The sequence below is a fragment of the Macaca nemestrina genome, chromosome 2 (assembly GCF_043159975.1).
Source record: "Macaca nemestrina isolate mMacNem1 chromosome 2, mMacNem.hap1, whole genome shotgun sequence".
NCBI classification, from domain to species: Eukaryota; Metazoa; Chordata; class Mammalia; order Primates; family Cercopithecidae; genus Macaca; species Macaca nemestrina.
Window position 1 is genome coordinate 159620887 of NC_092126.1, and position 23093 is coordinate 159643979.

At 44.1% G+C, this 23093-nt stretch overlaps 1 protein-coding gene and 2 long non-coding RNA genes across 29 annotated transcripts in view; 1 reads left to right on the top strand and 2 right to left on the bottom strand.

Moving 5' to 3' along the window:
* Positions 1-12087, top strand: part of LOC139360892 (uncharacterized) — a 34569-nt gene extending 22482 nt beyond the window's left edge. The window contains exon 3 of the long non-coding RNA XR_011618453.1: positions 11953-12087. This is a non-coding gene — a long non-coding RNA (uncharacterized lncRNA). The remainder of the gene's footprint in view (positions 1-11952) is intronic.
* The window catches only part of LOC105470260 (kalirin RhoGEF kinase), a 700354-nt gene that overhangs the window by 542013 nt on the left and 135248 nt on the right, over positions 1-23093 (bottom strand). The gene's annotated exons all lie outside the window — the stretch shown is intronic.
* Positions 1-23093, bottom strand: part of LOC105470257 (uncharacterized) — a 96326-nt gene continuing 73233 nt past the window's right edge. For both annotated transcript variants that reach the window (XR_011618438.1, XR_011618439.1), the window contains exon 4: positions 1-23093. This exon is cut by the window's right edge and continues 7793 nt beyond it. This is a non-coding gene — a long non-coding RNA (uncharacterized lncRNA).

Below are 23093 nucleotides of genomic sequence, written 5' to 3' on the forward strand. Positions count from 1 at the left end.
TGTCCCCAGATGGTTTCTTCCTTCAGTTCTCCCGCCATATCAGGGTTACTGTAAGCACTCGGTGAATATCTGTTGAACAACTAGTTTGAGAGATACAGATGCAAAGCTTAGTTGGAACACTCTTTTTGGGGTACAGAATTTCATAAGTCAGAATCCTCCCTAATTCTACCTTTTTAGTTCCTTTCACAAGTTAAAAATGATACTTATAAAGAGTTCTTAAAAACATAGGGAAATGCTTATGATAAAATGTCAAGCTAAAAGAGATTGGATGCAAAAATAGATATACTTTGTGAGCTCAAACTATGTAAAATTGCAAAAAGTATCAGGGAAAATATATTAAAGAAAAAAGTGAAATAAAGACTGGAAGGGAATAAACCAAAGGTTAAAGAGGGGTCATCACTGGCAGGTTGGACTCTGAAAGATGGCTATTTTTTCATTTAGTTTTGTGTCTTTCTTTTGGGAAATGCCATAAGTTGCACTTTAAAGAAATTCCAGAATGAACATTAAATTTGATTCTATTTGTAGAAAGGAGTATAGTGGGAGTGAACTTGGAAATAGGGAAGTATAAGTGGTTCATTAAATTAGGAGAAAATATTCAAAAAGTACATCACTCAGGGTCCACCCAGAAAAATAAAAATCATACTAAGAATTAAAAACATACTAGATTCAATGCAGGAAATACTTATCCAGATGACAGGAGAGCTAAGAAGAGAATAAGATGTAGAAAAAAACCCAGAGATGACCAGGAACCAGGGTCATACCATGGAAGCTGGAACCAGGACAGGTGAGCCTCATTTCTTCACCCAGAAAATGTGGGAGTCAGAGAGGCTGAGGAACGATGCTCCAGTTCCCCGCTTTCTTTCCACTCTTCAATCTCCCAACAGTGCTTTCCGCTGGCTAAACTCCGCCAGCAGCCAACTTTCATGGACTCTGGGAAATGCAGTCTATAGGGGTTGGCACCCTGCAAAACTGCAGGACAGAAGTTGGGATGGATCTGAAGGCAAACAGGCCCAGGACCAACAGGAAGCAGGTAAACATTAGATCAAATATCAGATTTTAGGTCAGGTCAGGTCAATAAAGAATAGAAGTACACATGCTGACAATTTTTGGAGAATGTAAGTTTTATGCATATATAATTAACTCAAGGCAAACAATGCCTAGTTTAATAGTTAACTCATAGTATCAGTGTATAACTTTGCTAGGGCTTCCATAACAAAACACCCCACAGACTGTAGCTTAAACAACAGCAATCTATTTTACATGGTTTTAGAAACTAGAAGTCCAAGATTAAAAGGTGTCAGCAGGTTTGGTTTCTTCTGAGGCCTCTGGTTTGCAGATGGCTGGCCTCTTGCTGTGTCCTTCTACAGCCTCTCCTCTGTGCACACACATCCATGGTATCTCTTGGTAGGTACAATATCCCTTTTTCATTTTTATGTTTGTGGGTATGTAGTAGGTGTATATATTTACAGGGTATGTGAGAGGTTTAGATACAGGCATGCAATGTGAAATAAGCACATCACAGAGAATGGGGTATCCATCCCCTCAAGCATTTATCCTTTGAGTTACAAACAATCCAATTATATTCTTTAAGTTATTTTAAAATGTACAATTGAGTTATTATTAACTATAGTCACCCCATTGTGCTATCAAATAGCAGTTGTTATTCATTCTATTTTTTTGTATCCATTAACCATTCTCACCTCCCCGCTCCCTTCAACCCCCTACTACCTTGCCCAGCCTCTAGTAACCATTGTTGTACTCTCTCTGTTCATGAATTCTATTGGTTTGATTTTTAGATCCCACAAATAAGTGAGAACATGGGATATTTGTCTTTCTGTGCCTGGCTTATTTCACTTAACATAATGGCCTCCAGTTCCATCCATGTTGTTGCAAATGACTAGGACACCAATCATATCAGATTAGGGCTCACTCTAATGACCTTATTTTATCTTAATCACTTGTTTAAAGGCCTCTTCTCTAAATATAGTTACATTTTGAGGTACTGGAGGTTAGGGTTTCAACATATGAATTTCAGGTGGGACAAAATTCAGCCTATACCAACCAGTGTCTCCCAAACTTTCCTGATAACAGTAGTCCCCCAGGGTCACTTGTTGAACACACAGGTTCCCAGGCCCTTCACCTGGAGATATGGTTTGATCTGCCCAGACCTAGTGCTGTAGATTAAAAATGGCCATAAATTGTTCCCTAGTCCCCCCATTAAGAGACAGAGTCTAATTCCCATTCCCAGTCACAGATTGGCTGTGGTGGCTTCATTGACCACTGGAATGGAGTAAAAGGGACATTCTGGGACTCCTGAAGCCTTGCAGCCTCTGACCAGTACCCCTGAAACATTCACATCTGGGAAAGCCTACCACCTCATAGGAAGTCTGGCTACCCTGAGACTACCACGCTGTGAGGAAGCCCAAGCTAGCCATGTAGGGAGATCACACAGAGAAAGAAAAACAAAGAAAGAAAAACAGCCAGCCCAACTGTTCCAGCACAGGCATCAGATATGGTATTTTAAAAAACCATCTTAGATATTCTAGCCCCAGCAGACACAATGTAGGGGGAGAAAAAAGAAAGCAGCTTGTGATACTGTGGAAATATTAATATATTTGGTCTTTGTTCTACTTCCTGACATAACAGCTCCTAAAACCTTTGGAATCTCTAAAGTGATAGTGTCTTTTGTATGCTAACAAGATGACTGGTAGCTGGGGGCCCCTAGGCAGCTTCAGGATGGGGGCTGGCCACTGGAAAGACCGAAGCATGATTAGAAGGTGGGGACTTTCAGCCCCATCCGGCAACTTCAGGGGTGGGGCAGGGAGAGGGGATAAAGGTTAAGGTGATCATCAATAACCAATGATTTAATCAATCATGCCTATACAATGAAGACTCCATAAAAAGCCCAAAAGGGCTGGCCTTGGGGAGCTTCTGGATAGTGGAACATGTGGAGGTTCCAAAAGGGTGCACAGCCAGAAATGACATAGAAACTATTTCCCACATGCCTTGCCCTGTGAATCTCTTCCATCTGGCTGTTTCTCTGTATCCTTTTAATATCTTTTATAATAAACTGGTAAACCATGTCTCCCTGAGTTATCTGAGCCACTCGAGCAAATTAACTGAATCTGAAGAGGGGTCATGCAAACCCCAATTTTTAGCTGGTTGGCCAGAAGCACCGGTCACAACCTGGGGCTGATGACTGGTATCTGAAGTTGGGGACACTTAGGGACTAAGCCCTTAATCTGTGGAATCCAATGCTGCCTCCAGGCAGATAATGTCAGAATTGAATTTAATTGTAGGGTACCCAGTTGGTGTGTGCTGAAGAACTGATTGGTTGCTGGTGGGGAGAAATCCCCACACCTTTTCCTGTGTTGCATAGTTTGAGACTAGGAAAAACACTTTCATTTTCCTATCTCTACTATAACTACAGACAGAACTAAAGCCCCCTACATATGGCGCTAGTACACCTGTCCCACCCATTCCAACTGTTAGCGCCATCTCAGCTAAGGTACCAAGCATCGTGGAGCAAAGATAAGTCACCTTCACTGTGCTCTGCCTGAATTCTTGAGCCGCAAAATTATGAGCATAATAAAATGGTGGTTGTTTTATGCCACCATGTCTTGGGGTCAGAAATAGACAAATGAAATGCCTGGCTAGTGTTCTGGCAGTCTTCAGTGGCAATCTGGCAAACCCCAGGCTCAATTAAGACTGTGCTCCAAGTAAAATGCCCACAGATGAATGCAGAATTAGTGATGGTGGGAAGGGGGAAGGTAGAGTCTTGAGGATAAATGATGGTGCTCAGATATATAACTCCACTGGCGAGAACATCAGAGGCCCTGGAAGGGTTCAGGGGAGCAGTGGGGGGCCAGCCATACGAAGCTCCCTGCTTGTTTCAGCTTCTGGGCTTTCATACAATTCTTTGCCTATCCGAATGCCCTCTGTTCTTTCCTTTCCTTCTCTTCTTCACCCTAGTCCTTTGCTGTCTTTCAGCCCTGTTCAAGAGTTGCTTCCTGGAGTAAGTGGGATCTGACCTGCTTCTAGTTAGTCTCATTTCCTACATTCTTCAGTGCCTGCCTATATACAGAAAATGGAGAAACAATTGTCACTTGGAAAGTACTTTGTGAACTGTGGAGCTCTGTTTAAATGTTCATTCTATAAAATCTTGCTTCTATGTTGCTTTTTTTTTTTTTTTTTAGACAGAGTCTTGCTCTGTCACCAGGCTGGAGTGCAATGGCACAATTTTAGCTCACTGCAACCTCTGCCTCCTGGGTTCAAGCGATTCTTCTGCCTCAGCCTCTCGAGTAACTGGGATTACAGGCACGCGCCACCACACCCAGCTAAGTTTTGTATTTCTTTTTTTTTTTTTTTTTTGAGACGGAGTCTTGCTCTGTCACCCAGGCTGGAGTGCAGTGGCCGGATCTCAGCTCACTGCAAGCTCCGCCTCCCGGGTTTACGCCGTTCTCCTGCCTCAGCCTCCTGAGTAGCTGGGACTACAGGCGCCCGCCACCTCGCCCGGCTAGTTTTTTTGTATTTTTTAGTAGAGACGGGGTTTCACCGTGTTAGCCGGGATCGTCTCTCGATCTCCTGGCCTCGTGATCCGCCTGTCTCGGCCTCCCAAAGTGCTGGGATTACAGGCTTGAGCCACCGCGCCCGGCCAAGTTTTGTATTTCTTAGTAGAGATGGTGTTTCACCCTGTTAGCCAGATGGTCTCAATCTCCTGACCTTGTGATCCACCTGCCTCAGCCTCCCAAGGTGCTAGGATTACAGGCGTGAGCCACTGCACCTGGCCTAATTTTTTGGTATTATTAGTAGAGACAGGGTTTCACCATGTTGGCCAGGCTGGTCTTGAACGCCTGACCTCAGGGGATCCACCCGCCTCGGCCTCCCAAAGTGCTAGGATTACAGGCATGAGCCACCTTGCCTGGCCCTCTATGTTGCTTTTTACACACTCTTGCACATATGACACCTCCAGAGTCAAGAACTGATGGTCAGAGGGAGGAGTATTTCCACTTGCTGCCTTCACGTCACTTTTTCAAAACTCCTGGAATCCACTGCATGTTCTAAGGTATAAGCTGACATCACACACAATAGCAACACTTTCAGACTTCGACATTTATGGGTACTTTATTAGTGTGTCAGAACACTCTCCACTCCATACCAAGGCTAACTGGAGTGTTCAGTCTTCCCTGGAACATGTGGTACATAGTGAGAAGAGCTGGATAGCTTCCACTGCTGGGAGACCTTAGGTGTTAAATGTTGGGAGACAGTTCTCCACAGTCTCTTACATTTCTGCACATCTTATAAGCGAGACCCTGATAGCTTTTGTTCCAGATTATCTTTTCAAGGATGTTCATATAGTGAACAGACTTGGAAGATAGAGATATTGTTTCCCTCTGAGGCAAAGGGCAGAAAGATAATGCCCCTGCCCCAGGACACAGCAGATTTGCTTGCAGTCCCTTGTAAAAACTGGAATTTCCTAAGCTCGAAGTTCTTCAACTATAATGCAAACCCACAGCACGTGCAGCATCTACCTGGGCCCCTCTGCACTGCTACTGTGGGACTTGGGGGTAAGGAGTACAAATACAAATATGCTGAAGTTCATGCTACCTGCTTTGCCGTGAGTCATTAAGTCCTTTGCCTCTGATCCAGGAGTCTCATAACTTCTGCCAGCATCCATGAAACTGTGGCAGGCTAACTTGTTAGCTAGCAGGTAGGGTCAATCTCAGACCTTGACACTTTACAGTTCTTGACATCAGGTAATAGAGTATACACGCCTCCCCTCTGAAACACCTGCTCCAGCCCCTCTCATTCTCCCTGTCCAAAGTACTTCCTTCTATCATACTCTTGATTACAAGACCCCTGCTTGTGCTGGCACATTACAAGAGAGGCTGAAGAGAAATGTAATTAAGTGAGTAATCTGAGTGCTAGACACCAATTTCTGTCAGAACCAGCCATGCTGAGGGGATAATGATATTAATGACAGCAGCTTTTGCTCTGAAGGGAAATCTTTTCAGAGATGTCCTTTTCCCTACAGAACTTCTCTCCTCCACCACCCTTGCTCACCCCTCATGACTATTTTCTTGCTCTCAGGAATGTTCACATCCTCTAATCCAATATCTCTACTGCAAAATCTAAATTATCTGGGAACCTTTTAAAACATGCAGACTCCTCCCCCAACCCCAGACCTACTGAATAGAGTCTCTGGTGGTGAGGCCTAGCAATCTGCATTTTTAAAACAGTACCCCAGGTGATTCTTGAGTACATTTAAGTTTGTTCTAAATGCTGGGGGCTCAACTCTAGCTGCACAAAAAAACATGACGCCTGGCTGCAGCCTGAAGAGTCTGAACAATTGTTCTAAAGTAGGGCCCACACATGGGTTTTTTGTGTGCTTGTATGTTGTTGCTTTGCTTCATTTCTGGGGTTTTTAAAAATGTTTCCCTAGGAGATTCCATTTGCAGTCAGGGTTGAGGACTTCCAGTTTATCTACCCTATTAGGAACAGTAACCAGGTGAAAATGCACATACTGAGGACTTTTCCCTAATATTCCTTTGCTCTAACATCCTAATTGTCCTTCAACAAAGCCATTTAATCTTCCTCTTTCAAATGTAAATCTTAAAATCTCTCCCCACCTTGTAACTCTCTAATAATCACTTACAACAGAAATCTACCCCCACGGTGTAGACTTAATTGGCCTGTTCTCTTCCTTTTATTTCACCTTGGCACTCTAATTAATCCATTTATAGTTCATCTATCCATCAATCCATGCGCACCTTGCTAAAGATACTTTCAGAAACTATTGGATTTCTCCTGACTGATTACTCTGCCATTCATGGCCTCCCTCCTCTCTGCCCCTCCCCACAGCACCCAAATCTCCAGGGGAATGGAAGCTTAGGTGAAGATAGCCTTTCATACCAGAGGCTTAGGAACTTCTTCCAATAGAGACTGAACAGCTGCTGAAGATCCTTGCCTCACCTTCCCGACACATGCCCTGTGTTTGGATGGCATATTAGTCTGTTCTCACACAGCCAATAAAGACATACCGAGGCCAGGCACGGTGGCTCACACCTGTAATCCAGCACTTGGGAGGCCAAGGCAGGCAGATCACCTGAGGTCAGGAGTTCCAGACCAGCCTGGCTAACATGGTGAAACCCCGCCTCTACTAAAAACACAAAAATTAGCTGGGCATGGTGGTGGGCACCTGTAATCCCAGCTACTTAGGAGGCTGAGGCAGGAGAATCACTTGAAACCGGGATGCAGAGTTTGCAGTGAGCTGAGATTGAGCCACTGCACTCCAGCCTGGGCAACAGAGTCAGTCTCTGTCTCAAAAAGAAAAAAAAAAAAAAAGTGAAAAACAAAGAGTGCAATCTACATGTCCAGGTCCTAATTACTGTGTCTTTCAGAAAGATACCCCACCCACACCAAGGTGAGCTCTGAGCAATGCTGCCAAGTCATTAAGATCCATCTTCAAAATAAATGACCTGCATAATTCAGCATCATTCCCATATTCTACCCCTCCGCCCAACTGGCGAACAAGTGTCCCGTTGCCCCTGTCAAAAACCCTGCTCAGGAGGAATTGGATACACTCAGGCTTGGAGGACTGATGAGGCCTCGGGAGCAAAACATCTTAAGTCAAAGGAATGAGTTACTTTAATGGTTGAAATTTGGGCTGTGTTGAACTGAAAGGAATGATTCCCTAGGGGAACTGTGAGAGGGATTTTATTCGTAGGGAAAGAGCAACATGTTTATTGGCCTTAGCTCCCCGCTGATGAACACATGAACTGGGGAAGTTGTAGGTCTCAGTATTTCATCCAGTAAATAACTGGACACCTGCTTAGGACAGGCTCTGGCTGGGCACACGTGGATTCAGGAGTGTATACGACAAGATCTTGCCTCTGGAACTTACCATAAAAGGCAACCACACTTTAAGATTTTAAAAATAACATCTGTTTGACATTTGCTAAGCATTGCTTCTAATCATCTTTAACACATGCACTCATTTAATCCCTACTACAACCCCATGGAGTTTGCTGCTTCTCTTCCCCTATCCTACATTTGGGAATGCTGAGGAACAGAGAAGGGAAATAACAGAACCAGGACTGAACTCAGGAAGCCTGGCTAGAGAATCCATGTACCTAACCACTGGGGTAAATGTCTTCAAGAGACCCCTGACACACAATATCCAGGAGTGCTATGCTCCTCAAGGGCGGCCCCTTCGGAGGCTGCATTATTCTAATGGCATTGCTGTTGCTCAAAGGAGTCCTGCATCCTCTCTCTAGCAACTTTCCCTCAAGGTCTTATGAAGACAATCCACTGAAAACAACCTTTTTCTCTGATGAAGCAACCATGGTAAAAGAGCTGGGCCCTGAAACCAGGTAACCTGATCCTAGCTCACTACCAAAGTGTGACTCTAACGATGACTCTGCCACTCCTAACCTGATTCAGAGGGCAACTCCCTTGACTCAGGGGTAGATCCCACAGGTCTGCCTCCATCTCCCAGAAACTGGCACCACCCAGCACCTGCCTGCTGCACTGAACCTGCTTACAAACCAGGTCAAAACAAGTACACCAGTGGCCTTGACAATGAAAGGAGAGGGGACAGTGAGAGTAAAGGAAGGTCACTACCACCCTCTCAGTGCTAGGCTAACAAATGACCCTTCAGTGGCCTTGGTCTACCTCAGATCCTCTTCTCCCCCTCCCCACCTACCTTGCAGGTTTATGAGGCAGCTCCCCAGAGCAAGGCAGAGGACAACTGGTACCATCTATGCACCAGGTTTGCCTGAGCTGAAGGCATCTCATGGTGAGACTCTGACCAGAGGAACAGAAGGAACAAACTCTGAAGCAACTACTGCTCACCAGAGTCAGCAACAGACAGACCTGCCAAGGAAGGCAGGTCCTCAGCCTTGGAGGATCATAGTGGATAGAATCCAGCACAGAAGCCCCACAATCGCAACTTTAATTAGAGCTTTGAGAGAAAGACAAAGGCGGCAGGGAAGAGAGGAAGCCCAAGGTGGTCCTTCTCTAACTAGGAAGGGACAGAAATTCTAGCAGCCTAGAATAAACAGGGGGCCCAAGAACAAGCTTTGACCCGAAACTTCAGACAAGTTTTGGTAGCTTGTTGCATTTGCTGGAGGTCAGGTGCAGGTGCTCACACCTGTAATCCCAGCAATTTGGGAAGCTGAGGCAGGCAGGTGGTTTGTGCTCAGGAGTTCGAGACCAGCCTGGCCAACATGGCGAAACCCTGTCTCTAGTAAAAATACAAAAATTAGCCAGGTGCGGTGGCATGAACCTGTAGTCCCAGCTACTCGGGAGGCTGAAGTAGGAGAATCCCCAAGCCCAGGAAGTGGAGGCTTCAGTGAGCCAAGATCACGCTATTGAACTCCAGCTTGGGCAACAGGAGTGAAACCCTGTCCCCAAAACAAAACAAAACAAAACAAACAAAAAAAACCCTCCCTAAATGGGGAAATGAAGATGGTTGCTAGCTATACTCAAGTGGCTCCTGCTGTTCATCATTTAAATGCATTCATACAGATCCACCCTTCAAAATCCCTGCTTTCAGGCTCATGCCCACCTATCTGCCTATGTCTCACACATACAAATTACTACATACAAATTACTATTTGTTCATTTTTTTCATTCAACAACCATTTATTGGGTGCCCAGTATGCCCAGTATGTGCCAGATGATAAGAATACAAAATTTGGCTGGAAAAATACATAGTTCCAGCCTTCAAGGTATCTCTGGTCTATTGGGGTAAATGAATAAAAGAACTAGAATATAAACACAAGTGCTACAATTTAGATCTACATGATATAATTATAGAAGTGAGGGTAGGAGGGTCATGAAAGGCTTCAAAGGGGAGTTGAAAATTGACCTGTGTCTTCAGGAATGTGCAGGTTTATTTCAGCAGTGGGGAGAGAATATGATAGGAGAGGATGTAGACATTGCTGTCTTGCGGGGCTAGAACACAGGGGAAGAGGCTGGGGATCAAGGTAGGGCTATGCTAATGAGTTGGGAATTTATTCCACAGACTTACTACACAAGCACTGAGAAGCTTAACCCAAAGGAATGACATAAGATTTGCATTTTAGAATTATAATACCTAATGCTTATGTAATACTTACATTCTTCTAAGCTCTTCACCTATATTAATTCATACCATCCTTACAACAACTTTATGAGGAAGTATTACAATTAATCTCACTTTACAGATGAAGACATAAGGACACAGAGAGGTTACGTGACTTGCTCAAGGTCACAGAGCTACTAAGTGGTGGAGTCAGATTAAAATCCAGGTCCATGTGACTCTAGAGCCAAAGTGCTCACACTATGCTCTTTCCAGCCTCCATGCCTCTGTTCAGTTTGTCTAGACTGGAATAAACTTCCTCCGTTTCTGAGAACTCCACCTCATTTTTAAGCCACAGCTCATCTGTCACTTCCATAATTTCTTCAACATATAATTGTCCCTTCTTCTGTTCCCACAGCACATATGTATGGTGATTATGGCATTCATTACTACATTCTGATCTGTTTGCATCTCTCTTGACCTATAGGATTCTGAAGGAACAGGTCCATCTTTTAAGTCCTCAGTCCTTCCCCAACACAGTCCCTGGAACAAAGACATTTATTAAATGTATACAAGATTAATGAACACTTTAAAACAAAAATGCCCTGAGTACTAGTTTGCTAGGACTGCCATAACAAAATATCACAGACTGGGTGGCTTAAACCATAGCAATTTATTTTGTTGCTCTGGAGGCTGGAAGTCTAAGATCAAGGTCAAACAGGGTTGGCTTCCTCTGAGGCTCCTCCCTTTGGCCTGCAGATACAGATGGTTGCCTTCTTGTTGTCTCCTCACACAGTCGTCCTTCTGCGTCCCATGGTGTCTGATATAATTTGGATATTTGTCCCCACCCAAATCTTATGTTGAAATGTAATCCCCAGTGTTGGAGACAGGGCCTGGTGGGAAGTTTTTGGGTCACAGGGGAGGATCCTTCATGGCTTGATGTTGACCTTACAATAGTTAGTTCTCATGATATCTGGTTACTATAAAGTATAACACCTCCCCTGGCCTCTTGCTCCCACTCTCACCATGAGAGATGCCTGTTCCCTCTTCACCTTCCACCATGATTGGAAGCTTCCTGAGGCCTCACCAGAAGCAGATGCTAGCATTGTGCTTCCTATACAGCCTGCAGAACCATGAGCCAATTAAACCTCCTTTCTTATAAATTAACCAGCAATTATAAAATTGCCCAGTAATTAATTAATTTATAGCAATGCAAGAACAGCCTAACGCAGTCTCTCTCCATATGCCCTAATCAATCTTCTCTTCTTATAAGGCCATCAGTCAGATTGGGTTAGGGCCCACCCTAATGGCATCATTTTAACTTAATCACCTCTTGAAAGCCTTCTCTCTAACTACAGTCACATTCTGAGGGACTGGGATTTAGGACCGCAACATATGAATTTGGGGAGGGCACAATTCAGCTCATAACACCCTGTATATATAATATACAAATACTCAATATTTTGAACTTTTCAGCTCCTCTTCCCCAACACTTTATTTTTCTTTTTATGTGTTTTCGGTATGAAAATCCTTAATGAGGAAGAACAGCTGTGAAGACACGGTTTTGGTCAGCATAGATGAGGAGCACTTGGAACCCAGACATAAAGCACATCTTTCGGGACTGGAGGCTGATAGTGAGATGGTTAAAGAGGCACTAGATGAAGCCAGATGGGTCTGGGCCACCAGATCCCTCAATCTCCCAAGTCTTTTTCTTGGTTAATACTCCCGCCTGTGGCAAGGAGACTCTGGGAGGACACCCAACGATCCTCTCTCCTTGAGCATATACTGGCTTTGTAGCTTGCTTCTTAACCAGTATAATATGGCACAGGTGATGGGAGATCACTTCTGTGACTAGGCTATGTATGACTGTGGCTTCCATCTTGCCACAGGATTCTTTCTTGCTGGCTTTGATGAAATGAGCTACCATGTTGGAGAGGCCCACATAACAAAGACCAGAGATCAGGCTCTGCAGCAAGAAACTGAGACCCTCAGCCCCAAAACCCTTGAGGAACTGCCAACAACCATGTAAGTCAGCTTTTTCCACTAGGTCTTCACATAAGACTCCAACCCTGGACGATATCTTGATTGCAGCCTCCTAAGAGACCATGAAGCAGGGGACCCAGAAAGCTGTGTCTAAATTCCTGAACCACAGAAACTGTCAGGCAATAAATGTGTTATTTCAAGCCATTAAATTTTGGAGCAATGTGTTACACAGCAATAAATAACTAATACACTTCCCAAAAAGCCCTCTCTCTAACCTCCAAATATTTGCTGCCCTATTGTTTTAATTTCTGACCAGCTAATATCTTCCAGCATCCACATTTGTATTTAATTCCCTTTGGATAATTTTATCTTGGATATAATTTTCATCAGCTTGATTTTGTCTACTGCAAAAGAATAGAGTCACTATAAAGGCACTCCAGGGACACTAACATGGAAATATCCAAACTTAGGTTGGTAACAAGATGCTCATCCCTGATCTGCTACAAGATCACTGTACCCTGTACCTAAAATACGTGAGAATACTCACTCTACCACTGGACTTGGCTTCTCTTTTCTATTTCCTCCTTCCCCATCAGAGATGTTGTGTTCCTGTCCCTCCTAGGAACCACTTTCCACTACAAACAGTGTTGCACAGCACATTCATATCTATCCTAGGCCTTTCTGTCTCCCTTCTTTCCTCCCAATTCCTTCCAAACGACTGCAGCAAAAGATTCCTCCCCCTCCCCTCCACGTTCTCCTCCCTGCTTTGTTCTGTTTTAGAGCCAAAAATAATCCTAATCATAGCAGATAAGTGCAAGATTGGTGCCAGGGATTTACACCTGCATCGGGAAAAAGGGAGAGCCATGCATTTTGTAGTAAACTAGAGCTAACGATGAACCAAAGCCTGCAACTTTTAAAGCCTTTAAAAGCACACCAAAACCTCACCTTCTCATCCTCTAATTTAATTTAACCTGCTTCTGATCATGAGCAGCTTTCCAGAAAAAATGTAATAGGACTCTTGCTTGCTGTGGTTTTTGCTATGATTATTAAAACAATGTTGCTCTCTCCTTTATGTTTTTTTCATTGTAACTTATGAGGTGAGTTATTTTGGGTCTAGCCTGGGAATGTTAACCATCATGCACAAATGTGGATTTTTAGAAAAGCACAAGTGTAGTCTCCATTGCCCAGGCTGGAGTGCAGTGGTGAGATCTCGGCACACTGCAACCTCTGTCTCCCAGGTTCAAGTGATTCTTATATAACTCAGCCTCCCGAGTAGCTGGGATTACAGGTGCACGCCATCACGCCTAATTTTTTTTTTTTTTTTTTTTTTGTATTTTTAGTAGAGATGGGATTTCACCATGTTGGCCAGGCTGGTCTCAAGCTCCTGAGCTCAAGTGATGCACTGACCTCAGCCTCCCAAAGGGCTAGGAGTACAGGTGTAAGCCACCCCTAGAAAAGCACAAGAGTAGTTCTGACACCTGACTTATTAATGGATTTTTAGATATAACCCACTTGTAAGTTGAGGTCAGATACATACAGAGTGAGGACAGTGTTGTTCATTACAGGAAGTGGGGTAAGAGACAGAGATGAATAAACGTGGGCAACGGGCCATGCAGAACTGGGAGGAAGGAGAGCAGAGACAGAAGTGGGCTGTATTGGAAAAGAGAGCCAGGGCAGGGGCATGGGAGGGCAACCTTTACTGAGTAGCTAATATGTGAGGGACACTGAGCTACAGATTTCTCATGTTATTGTAGTGAATCCTCATGAGTCCAACGAGGGAGGTCCTCTTCTGCCATTTAAAAGAGATGGCTGCTTCTTAGAGAGTGTATATGACCTGCTGAAGGTCACACAGTTGATAAGTGGTGACCAAGATTCCAACTTGGGTCTCTCTGAAGATCTGGCAAGGGCCTTCTTGTGCACCTTCTTTTCTTTTCCCTTCTTTTTCTAGGTTAGGGAAGAGGGAGAGGGGTAGCTTATTCTACCTTTCTTGATGAAAGCTGGGGGAAGGCAACACTAAAGCACAAGAGTGAACTGGCAGAGGAACTCTGGGGAACCAGAAAGTTTTTATTTCCCAATGGAAAGCTCTGTAGCCTTCAAGGTAGGAGCTGGAGGATGGACGCAACAGGTCTAGAACTGCTCAGGAGCACTAGAAAGAGAAAACCAGGCACTCCTGCCGAAAGCTGCTACAGCCTCCTTCGGCAGGTGAGAAACAGAATAGCCCCAGTGGGGAAGGGCAAAGGCAAGGTCAGCAGCTGAGAAGAGCCACAGCGACGAAACCAAGAAAGGCTGAACATACCCCACCACACACGCAGTTACCCCAGGCTCAAGCTCAGCATTGTTCTGATCAAAGTTTGTGCGATGATTATGGCTGGGGGACAACTGATGAAAAGGAAGCTATACAACTGTGTATCTTGGGTGTTCATTTCTTTAAAATATTTGCTCAGGAATAATTATAGTAGTCCCTCCTTATCCACGGTTTCACTTTCTGCGATTTCAGTTACTGGCAGTCAACCTCAGTCTGAAACTAGGTGAGTACAGTACAATAAAATACTATTACAGTAAGAGAGACCACATTTGCATAACTTTTACTGCAGAATAGCCATGTACCGCATAACAACGTTTTGGTAAATGACAGACCACATATATGATGGTGGTCCCATAAGATTATGATGGAGCTGAAGAATTCCTACCACCTAGTGACATCATAACTGCTATAACATTGTAGCACAACACACACATTACTCACATGTTTGTGGTGATGCTGGTATAAACAAACCTACCGCACTCACAGTTGTCTAAAAGTGTAACACATACAATTACGTACAATGCATAATATTTGATAATGATAATGGCAATGTTTCTTGTTTATATGTTTGCTAAAAAAAACTGGTTTATATATTTGTTTAAAAAGTTAACTGTAAAACAGTCGAAGCAGGTCTTTCTGGAAGTATTCTAGATGGAAGCATTGTTACCATAGGAGACAACAGCTCCATGTGTGTTACTGCCCCTGAAGACCTTCCAGTGGGACAAGATGTGGAGGTAGAAGACAGTGATATTGATGATTCTGACCCTGTGTAGGCCGAGGCTAATGTGTGTGTTTGTGTATTTATTTGTTTAAAAAAAAAAAGTTCTAGAAGTTTTAAAACATTTTTTAAAGAAAAAAGCTTATAGAATAAGAATATAAAAATATTTTTGTACAGCCATACACCTATTTGTGTTTTGCGTTATTACAAAAGAATCTATAAAGTAAAAAACTTACAGTAACATAAGGTTAAACAAAAAATTTATTAATTTTTTTTTTGTTTTTAGAGACAGGGTCTTGCTCTGTCACCCAGGCTGGAATGCCATAGTGTGATCATAGCTCACTGTAGCCTTGAACTTCTGGGCTCAAGCAATCCTCCCACCTCAGCCTCTTAAGTAGCTGGGGCTACAGGTGTACGCCCCCATACCCAGCTAATTTTTTAAATTTTTTATTGAGACAGGGTGGCTATGTTGCCCAGGCTGGTCTCAAACTCTTGGCCTGAAGTGATCCTCCCCTCTAAGCCTCCAAAGCTCTAGGACTATAGACTAGGTGAGCCACTGCACCTAGCTAATAAAAATATTTAAATAAATTTAATGCAGCTTAAGTGTACAGTGTTCATAAAGTCTATGGTAGTGTACGTAATGTGGTAGGCCTTCACATTCACTCACCACTGACTCACCCAAAGTAATTTCCAGTCCTGCAAGTTGCATTTATGGCAAGTGTACTATACAGGTGTACTATTTTTAATCTTATACCATATTTTTACTGTACCTTTTCTATGTCTAGATATGTTTAGATACATGAATACTTATTGTGTTACAGTTGCCTATAGTATCTGGTAGAGTAACATGCTACACAGGTCTGTAGCCAAGGAACGATAGGCTATACCATACAGCCTAAGTGTGTAGTAGTCTGTACCATCTAGATTTGTGTAAGTACATTCTATGAGGTTTGTACAACAATGAAATTGCCTTATGACACATTTCTTAGAATGTAATCCTGTTCACTAAGTGACACATGACTATATTTGTTATCATTGTTCTATTTTTTAATTAGTTATTATTAATCTCTTATGGTGACTAATTTATAAATTAAACTTTATCGTAAGTACGCATGTATAGGATAAAACAGTGTATGTAGGATTTGGTACTATCCATGGTTTCAGGTATCCACTGAAGTTCTTGGAATGTATCACCCACAAAAAAGGGGGACTACTATATTTTCCTTTTAGCACTTGCCTAGTGTTCCTTAAACATGACCCTTTTAGTAAAGAGGTATGTTGTAGATATGACAAGAGGGCTATGAAACATGTGCTTATATTTTATCTCAGGTAGGCATGTGGATGCCACTGCTTGGACCTATAAATCCAGGTAGATCCCGGGTTTCTGCCCTTTGAAAGAGCAGCCCAGGTGGTGCTGATGCAAGTTGTCCAGATCACACTTTCTAAAACACTCGCATGGACCAAGTAGCTACGGTAAAGTCCATCTGTTACCCAGAGATCCACGGATTAGATTGGGGCTGATTTCCAAGAGATGGGGCTTAGGAAACTGGGAAAACTGCAGAGGATAAAAAGAAACTTCTGGGCTACTGGCCACTAAAATACAGCTATCTTTAGCATACTAGGAACCATCCCTCCCCAGCACATTACAACCATCTTATCAATGACTCCTTATGACCCCTACCCAAGTTTCTGACTCATTTGGGACCCCCAACTCCCTAATATTCCTCCCAACTAGCTGCCATTTCTGATGCTTTTACTAGACTGCGGGTATGATCAAGGTTACCTGGGATATTTATTGCATTTAAAATGTGACATGCGGCTTTGCCTAAGTCCACACTTGCCAAGCAATAGTCTTGCCCCAAGTGTTCAGGAAGTAGCAGGCCTGTTCCTAGAGACAACACACTCAGAGTTCTCCGTCCTGAACAGAGCAGAGTCCTCTGACTCCCAGGCCCTGTGAAAAGGAAGAGAGAAAGAACAAAGAAAGCCCATTACCATACTTGCCCCAGGCAGTGGTGCCCACCAGGCATCCTGTCCACCTCTAAGAAGAGACTGCCCTCTCTCTCTTAGTCTTCTTAGTGTGCCTCTTCTCAGGAAAGGTCAGGTGATCCTTGCTAAGTGCTTTGAGCCCTTGGGACCCAATGGGTCTCTCTGCCCCGGGAGTCTGACAGGAAATCAATCTGCTGTCTCCTTTGCATTATGAATAGTGTGGATGCCCATCAGATAAGAGGTAATCTCCAAGTTTCCTCCCATCACCAACAGTCTGTAACTCCTTTTAGCCAAGACCTAAGAATGCCTATTTAACATGAAGCAAGGAGAGAACTAATCTACGGTTAGAAAATACATCTCCCAAATTTCCTTGAAAACAGGAGATAGCAGTGGTATGAACAAACCAGACAAGCAGAGCACCTAATTGAACCTTGCTTTGCATCAAAAGAAACTGAGGTCAGACTGGAAAAGTGACTGAAATACAAGGTGATACAATTGATGGTTGAGCTTGAGTTGGAGCCAGGACTCCTAGCTTCTCCTGCTTGTCTCCCTCCACAGTTTGTGTCAGCCACCTTCAGCTTGACAGTGCATGCCCTGACTGTTGGCACCAGCAGCTGCTTTATCCTCTTCAGGGTATTTGGTTCCAATTGATGTCAATGGTGAGGACTGAGACCATGGCCACAGTTGGGTGGCCGGGAGACACCAGTCCAGGATTTTACAAGACACCAAGAATGTATCACCATGTGGGTAATGTGCGTGGACATTACTGAGCCTGAAAACGATCACTTCACCAAATATTACTGCGGGGCTTCCTCAGGGTGGGTTCCCTGGGAACTCCAGTCATCCCGTTCCATCTTCTCCAGGCAATCCTAATATAATCCAGGCTAAGTCACTGTTCTAGAAGGTAAAAAGCAATGAAAAGACTTGCTGTTTTAGGAAGATTGATCTGGGGGAGCTAAAAAGGAGTAATGCCACACCAGAGAGGCTGGTCAGGGGGCTCTGACAAGGTAAAAAGGCAGGGATGGGTGGAAAGGAAGAGATGCAGACAAGAGGTTGTAAAGGGTTACTGGGTCTAAAACCTAAGATTGAAAGAGCCCCAGAAGAGAGAAAATCATGAAAAAATTCAAGATTTTAGGTCTTGAGAAAGAGGGGCAATGCATCTTGAAGGAGAGGCTGAGTTTAATTTTAGACATGTTAAAGAAGATATTCACATAGGGTCTCAGAGAGGACAGCTAGAGAATAGAGGCTGAAATCTAAAAGATGTGAGCAAGGCAGCCATATCTGTGCTGGGCCTGGAGAACAGGCCTGGACACTTAGCTGTACACATTTCCACATCCTGGAGAGCAGGCCTGGACCCTTGGCAGTGCACACAGCACTAGGTGCTTGGGGCCTCCAGGCCTGCGTCTCCCATTCCTAATATTTCTTCAGCATCTTGAGTGCAGAACACTTGGTCTGTTGATATTCCATGTGCCTCAACATACATAACACAGGGCACATGGGAATGTAGAACCAAAGCCTCTCCTGGATGCACACGTGGGCTGGGCTGTGCCTGCCAGCTGCAGGGCCCTACAAATCACCTCATCCTCCACATTAATTTTTTATGACAATAGAAAGTCAAGCTGGCCCAGGGATATGGGACACTGGTCCTGCCAGCTGCCCCTTTGGAAGGACAACACAAAGGCCTCACATGGACTGACCAGGCATTAAAGAAAGCCCCACTATGACTTAAATTCTGCTACTGTTTTCTCAATTCTGAAGATGGTGACAAGCTTACAGAACCCGAGCTATCCTCAAACATTTTCTCCTGCCAAGGATTATAAGAGTTGAAATCAAGAAAGGAAGAGCTCTGACAGACACAGCCTTCCCTCATGTGGGAAAGCTCTCCTCTGGATATGCTCCATTGACAAGGGGCCTGGACAAGTCAGTCCTGCTCTGTAAGGGGAGAGGAGTTAGCAGAGGCTCAGCTCCAGGCCACATGCATAGGCGCCTGCAGGGAATCCTGTACTTATGCCCTCCTCCTGGGAGACAGATGCGATTAAGGACTTCTGGGCACTTTGTCAAATGGCCTGACATCCTGGGGATGGAGGAATGGCCCAGGTGGCTCGAAGAAGGGAGCTTGGCTTGGGAGTTTCTAGTAGAAAGGCCCAAACCTGAGGGCAGATTGGCAGCAATGGACAAGCTAGTGAGCCTTGTGCACAAAATGGACAAATGCTATACATTTTTTTTTTCTTTTTTTAAGACAGAATCTTGCTCTGTCACCCAGGCTGGAGTGCAGTGGCATGATCTTGGCTCACCGCAACCTCTGCCTCCCAGGTTCAAGTGATTCTCCCGCCTCAGCCTCCCAAAGTGCTGCAATTACAGGCGTGAGCCACCGTACCTGGCCCAAATGCTATACTTTTAAAAGTACCCACCTCCCTGCTGCAGAAAGCCCATGGAAGTACCAGGAATTTTTTGGTAATGATAAATGGTGGGGCATTTTGTATCTCATGGTAACAATAACAGGTTTTATATATTTTCTTCCATAGCTCCTGGAGTGAACCTCATCCCAGTCTCTCCTGATGGGGATTTCTGAGGCCTTGTCCTGATCTTTCTAGGTAGCCCTGACACATGGCCATTCAAAAGCACAGGAGCGGTGGCTCACACCTGTAATCCCAGCACTTAGGGAGGCTGAGGTGGGCAGATCACAAGGTCAGGAGCTCGAGACCATCCTGGCCAACATGGTGAAACCCTGTCTCTACTAAAAATACAAAAATAAGCTGGGTGTGGCGGCATGAGCCTATCATCCCAGTTACTTGGGAGGCTGAGGCAGAAGAATCACTTGAACCAGGGAGTCAGAGGTTGCAGTGAGCCAAGATCACGCCACTGCACTCCAGCCTGGTGACAGAGCGAGACTCGGTCTCCATAATAATAATAATTTTAAAAAGCACAGGAAACCTTGGTCCCTTTCCTCGCACTCCCCCTTCTCCCAGTTATCACTATAGGCCAGGAGGCCAAGGCAAAAGACAAACAAAGTAGAGGAAACTTCAATACAATGATTTGTTGACTCTCTACATTCCCCTCTCCCCTATCTCCCAAGTAACTTCAGATTAACCTCAGCATCATTTCTGCAAGGCCTAAGAAAGAGTCTAAGAAAGAGTCAGTGTTTACTCCCAATTCTGTCTGTCCTTTGTTCACTACATCCAATCTGGAACACCCAGGTCCATAATCTAGCCATAGGCCACTATATAGGCTCTGTTCTCCCAAGCTTTCTCTTTTTAAATTTACTTTTCCTTTATCAAACTTAGTTTAGCCATTATAAAAGCAATACATGTTCATCATAGAAATTCTGAAAAAACAACAAAGGAAAGAAAATGACCTAATGTCTCAATTCCACCTCATTCTCCATATATTAACCACAATGTTTTTAATGTACTTCCTTCTAGTCTACTTGCTGTAAATTTTTCTTTCCACCATCCCCTCCCCGCAATCACCAATCTGGACCAGACATTCTGGTTCCTCAGCTCTTTCACCAACTAGTTGTGTGACCTTAAGCCAGTTATTATTTAATCTCCTGAAGCCTAATTTCCTGACTAGGATGATGATGCAGGCTGATTGCTGCAGCTCTGTTCATTCCTATTACATCTGTTTTCCAATGAACTCTTTCACTGAGATTAATAATCAGATTGGTCAATGAGGAAATAGGACTCAATTTATAAAAATCTACATAAAGCACAACTTAAAAAAAAAATACAGCCATTGAGTCCCAGGAGATGGGTCATTAAAAGCCTGGAATGGTCTTACCCCATTACTTCCTGTGGACAGCAGAGCCACAACATGCAGAGAGCACAGCATTGAGAGGGTTGAGAATAACCACAAAGCCACCCTTTACTGTGCACTACACAGGCCCAGGAACTCTCTATGTTCCAGGGATGCCCCTGGCAAATTTTATTCTCCTATTCTCAACAAACTTGCAATACAAAATTCTGATTCCTAGGGTACAGATATGAAAAGCTAGGCTCAATAGGTTCAAAGCCTTGCCCAAGACCTCAGAGCTAGAAGGCGCAGGGCCTGGCCTTGTGCATCCAAATCTTACACCCTTGTCCTCAGCAGTGACTGGATTCTCTGTGCATCATTTCTGGCTATTCCATCCAGCACTCTGGCAGAATTTCTTGTTATCTGGAGCAGACTTTCTGGCTGGTTTTCTTAAACTCCCTCCCTCTTCCTCCTTGTACATTTATCCGACTGGGATAAGCCCTGCTCACAGCGATCATGACAGAGTAAGACAGGAAGACCTTAGGAAACTCACAGCCTATTTGGCCAGCAAGCCAAGGTAAGGTGAAGGAGAATAGGGTAAGGGTGGGACAGGCTGATTCAGGAGTCTGAATGAGAGGCCTTGAGCTCATGCTACCCTTGGAGTTGATTTTAACTATTATTACCTATTGTTGAATGAATGACTCCTCAAATCAATCATGCAAAATAAATATACTTATTTTATGGATAAGGAAAATAAGATTCAAAGAAGTCAAGTAACCCACCCAAAGCCACATAGCCAGTCAGAACTAAGACTGAACTGGCTGAATCCAGGTCTGTCCACCTCCCAAAATCCTGCATTTCCATTCCTCCAAGATGCCTTTCTCACCAAATATCCAAAAACCTATGGAGGTAGTACTAGATCTGCGGAGAGAGAGCTTAGGACACCCATCAAAGCCCTTCCCAGGACCCCCAGGAAGATGATTTTATTCAGGGACTCTGAAGGCAACTGCTTGTAGTTATTAAACCATCTGCTGAGAATCCAAATTCTAATTTGATCTCCACAGGCAGGAATTCCTCAGGGAACATGTAGTTCAAACTTAAGGGAGGATCAGAAAAACAGAAGTCCTTCTGTGGCAGGTTGTTTATAAAGATAGCCAAATCAAGTCCTTCTATCCTTATGTGCCCGCTCCTTTACAATGTGACTTTGCCTTTTTTCCCACCAAGAGGTAGGGTCTATTTTGCTACCCCCTCAGTCTAAACTAGCCCATGACTTGCTTTGACCAATCCAATAGAGCAGAAGAGATGCCGTGTGACCTCTAGGCCTCGACTTCAAGAGGTGTTGCAGCTTCTGCTCTCGTCCTCTTTCAACACTTCTGCCATCATGTAAAGAAACTCAGTCTGGTCTTCTAGTGGATAAGATATCACAAAAAGATGAACAGAGAGAGTTATTCAGTTGATGACCAGCACCAATTCCCAGACTTGTCAGTAAAGCCATCTTAGACCATCCAGCCCCAGTCAAGCTGCCAAATGACTACAGCTAAATGAGTGACTCCAGGTAAGACCAGCAGAAAAACTGCCCAGCTGATGCCACCTCAAGTTGCTAATCCAGTAAGCAAATAGTTGTTTCAATCCACTAAATCTTGGAGCCTAATTTCCCAAATCATCTTACATAGCATTACCCCATCAATTCTGAGAACAGGGGTAGCATCAAGAAGGTAGAAATGGGCCAGGCGAGATTGCTCATGCCTGTAATCCCAACACTTTGGGAGGTCGAGGCAGGCAGATCACTTGAGGACAGGAGTTCAAGACCAGCCTGGCCAACATAGTGAAACCCTGTCTCTACTAAAAAATACAAGAAATTAGTTGGGCATGTTGGCACACACTTATAATCCCAGCTACTTGGGAGGCTGAGGCATGAGAATCACTTGAACTACACTCCAGCTCCAGTCTGGGCAACAAAGTGAGACCATGTCTCAAAAAAAAAAAAAAAGAACGTGGAAGCGGAAGAAGATTATAAAGTATGTCTTAGCCAAGCAGCTGGTGTTGTTTGTGCCCTGAGACTCTGCAGGCTTCAAAAAAACCCCAAGACTGGAGCCAGACAGCATTAAGAAGTCTTGATTGCATAAAGAAGAATCAAGCCCAAGGGCCCATAAAAATGAGAGACATTTAGAGCTTGCTTTTATTGATCTACAACTTCTCTGTGTGTACTCAAGAGGAAAATGTCTTCTCTCATATATCAACCTATTGGTCACAGCCAACAACTCCCTGTTGCCTTTTAGAAGAATTCCAAACTCCTTAACCTGACA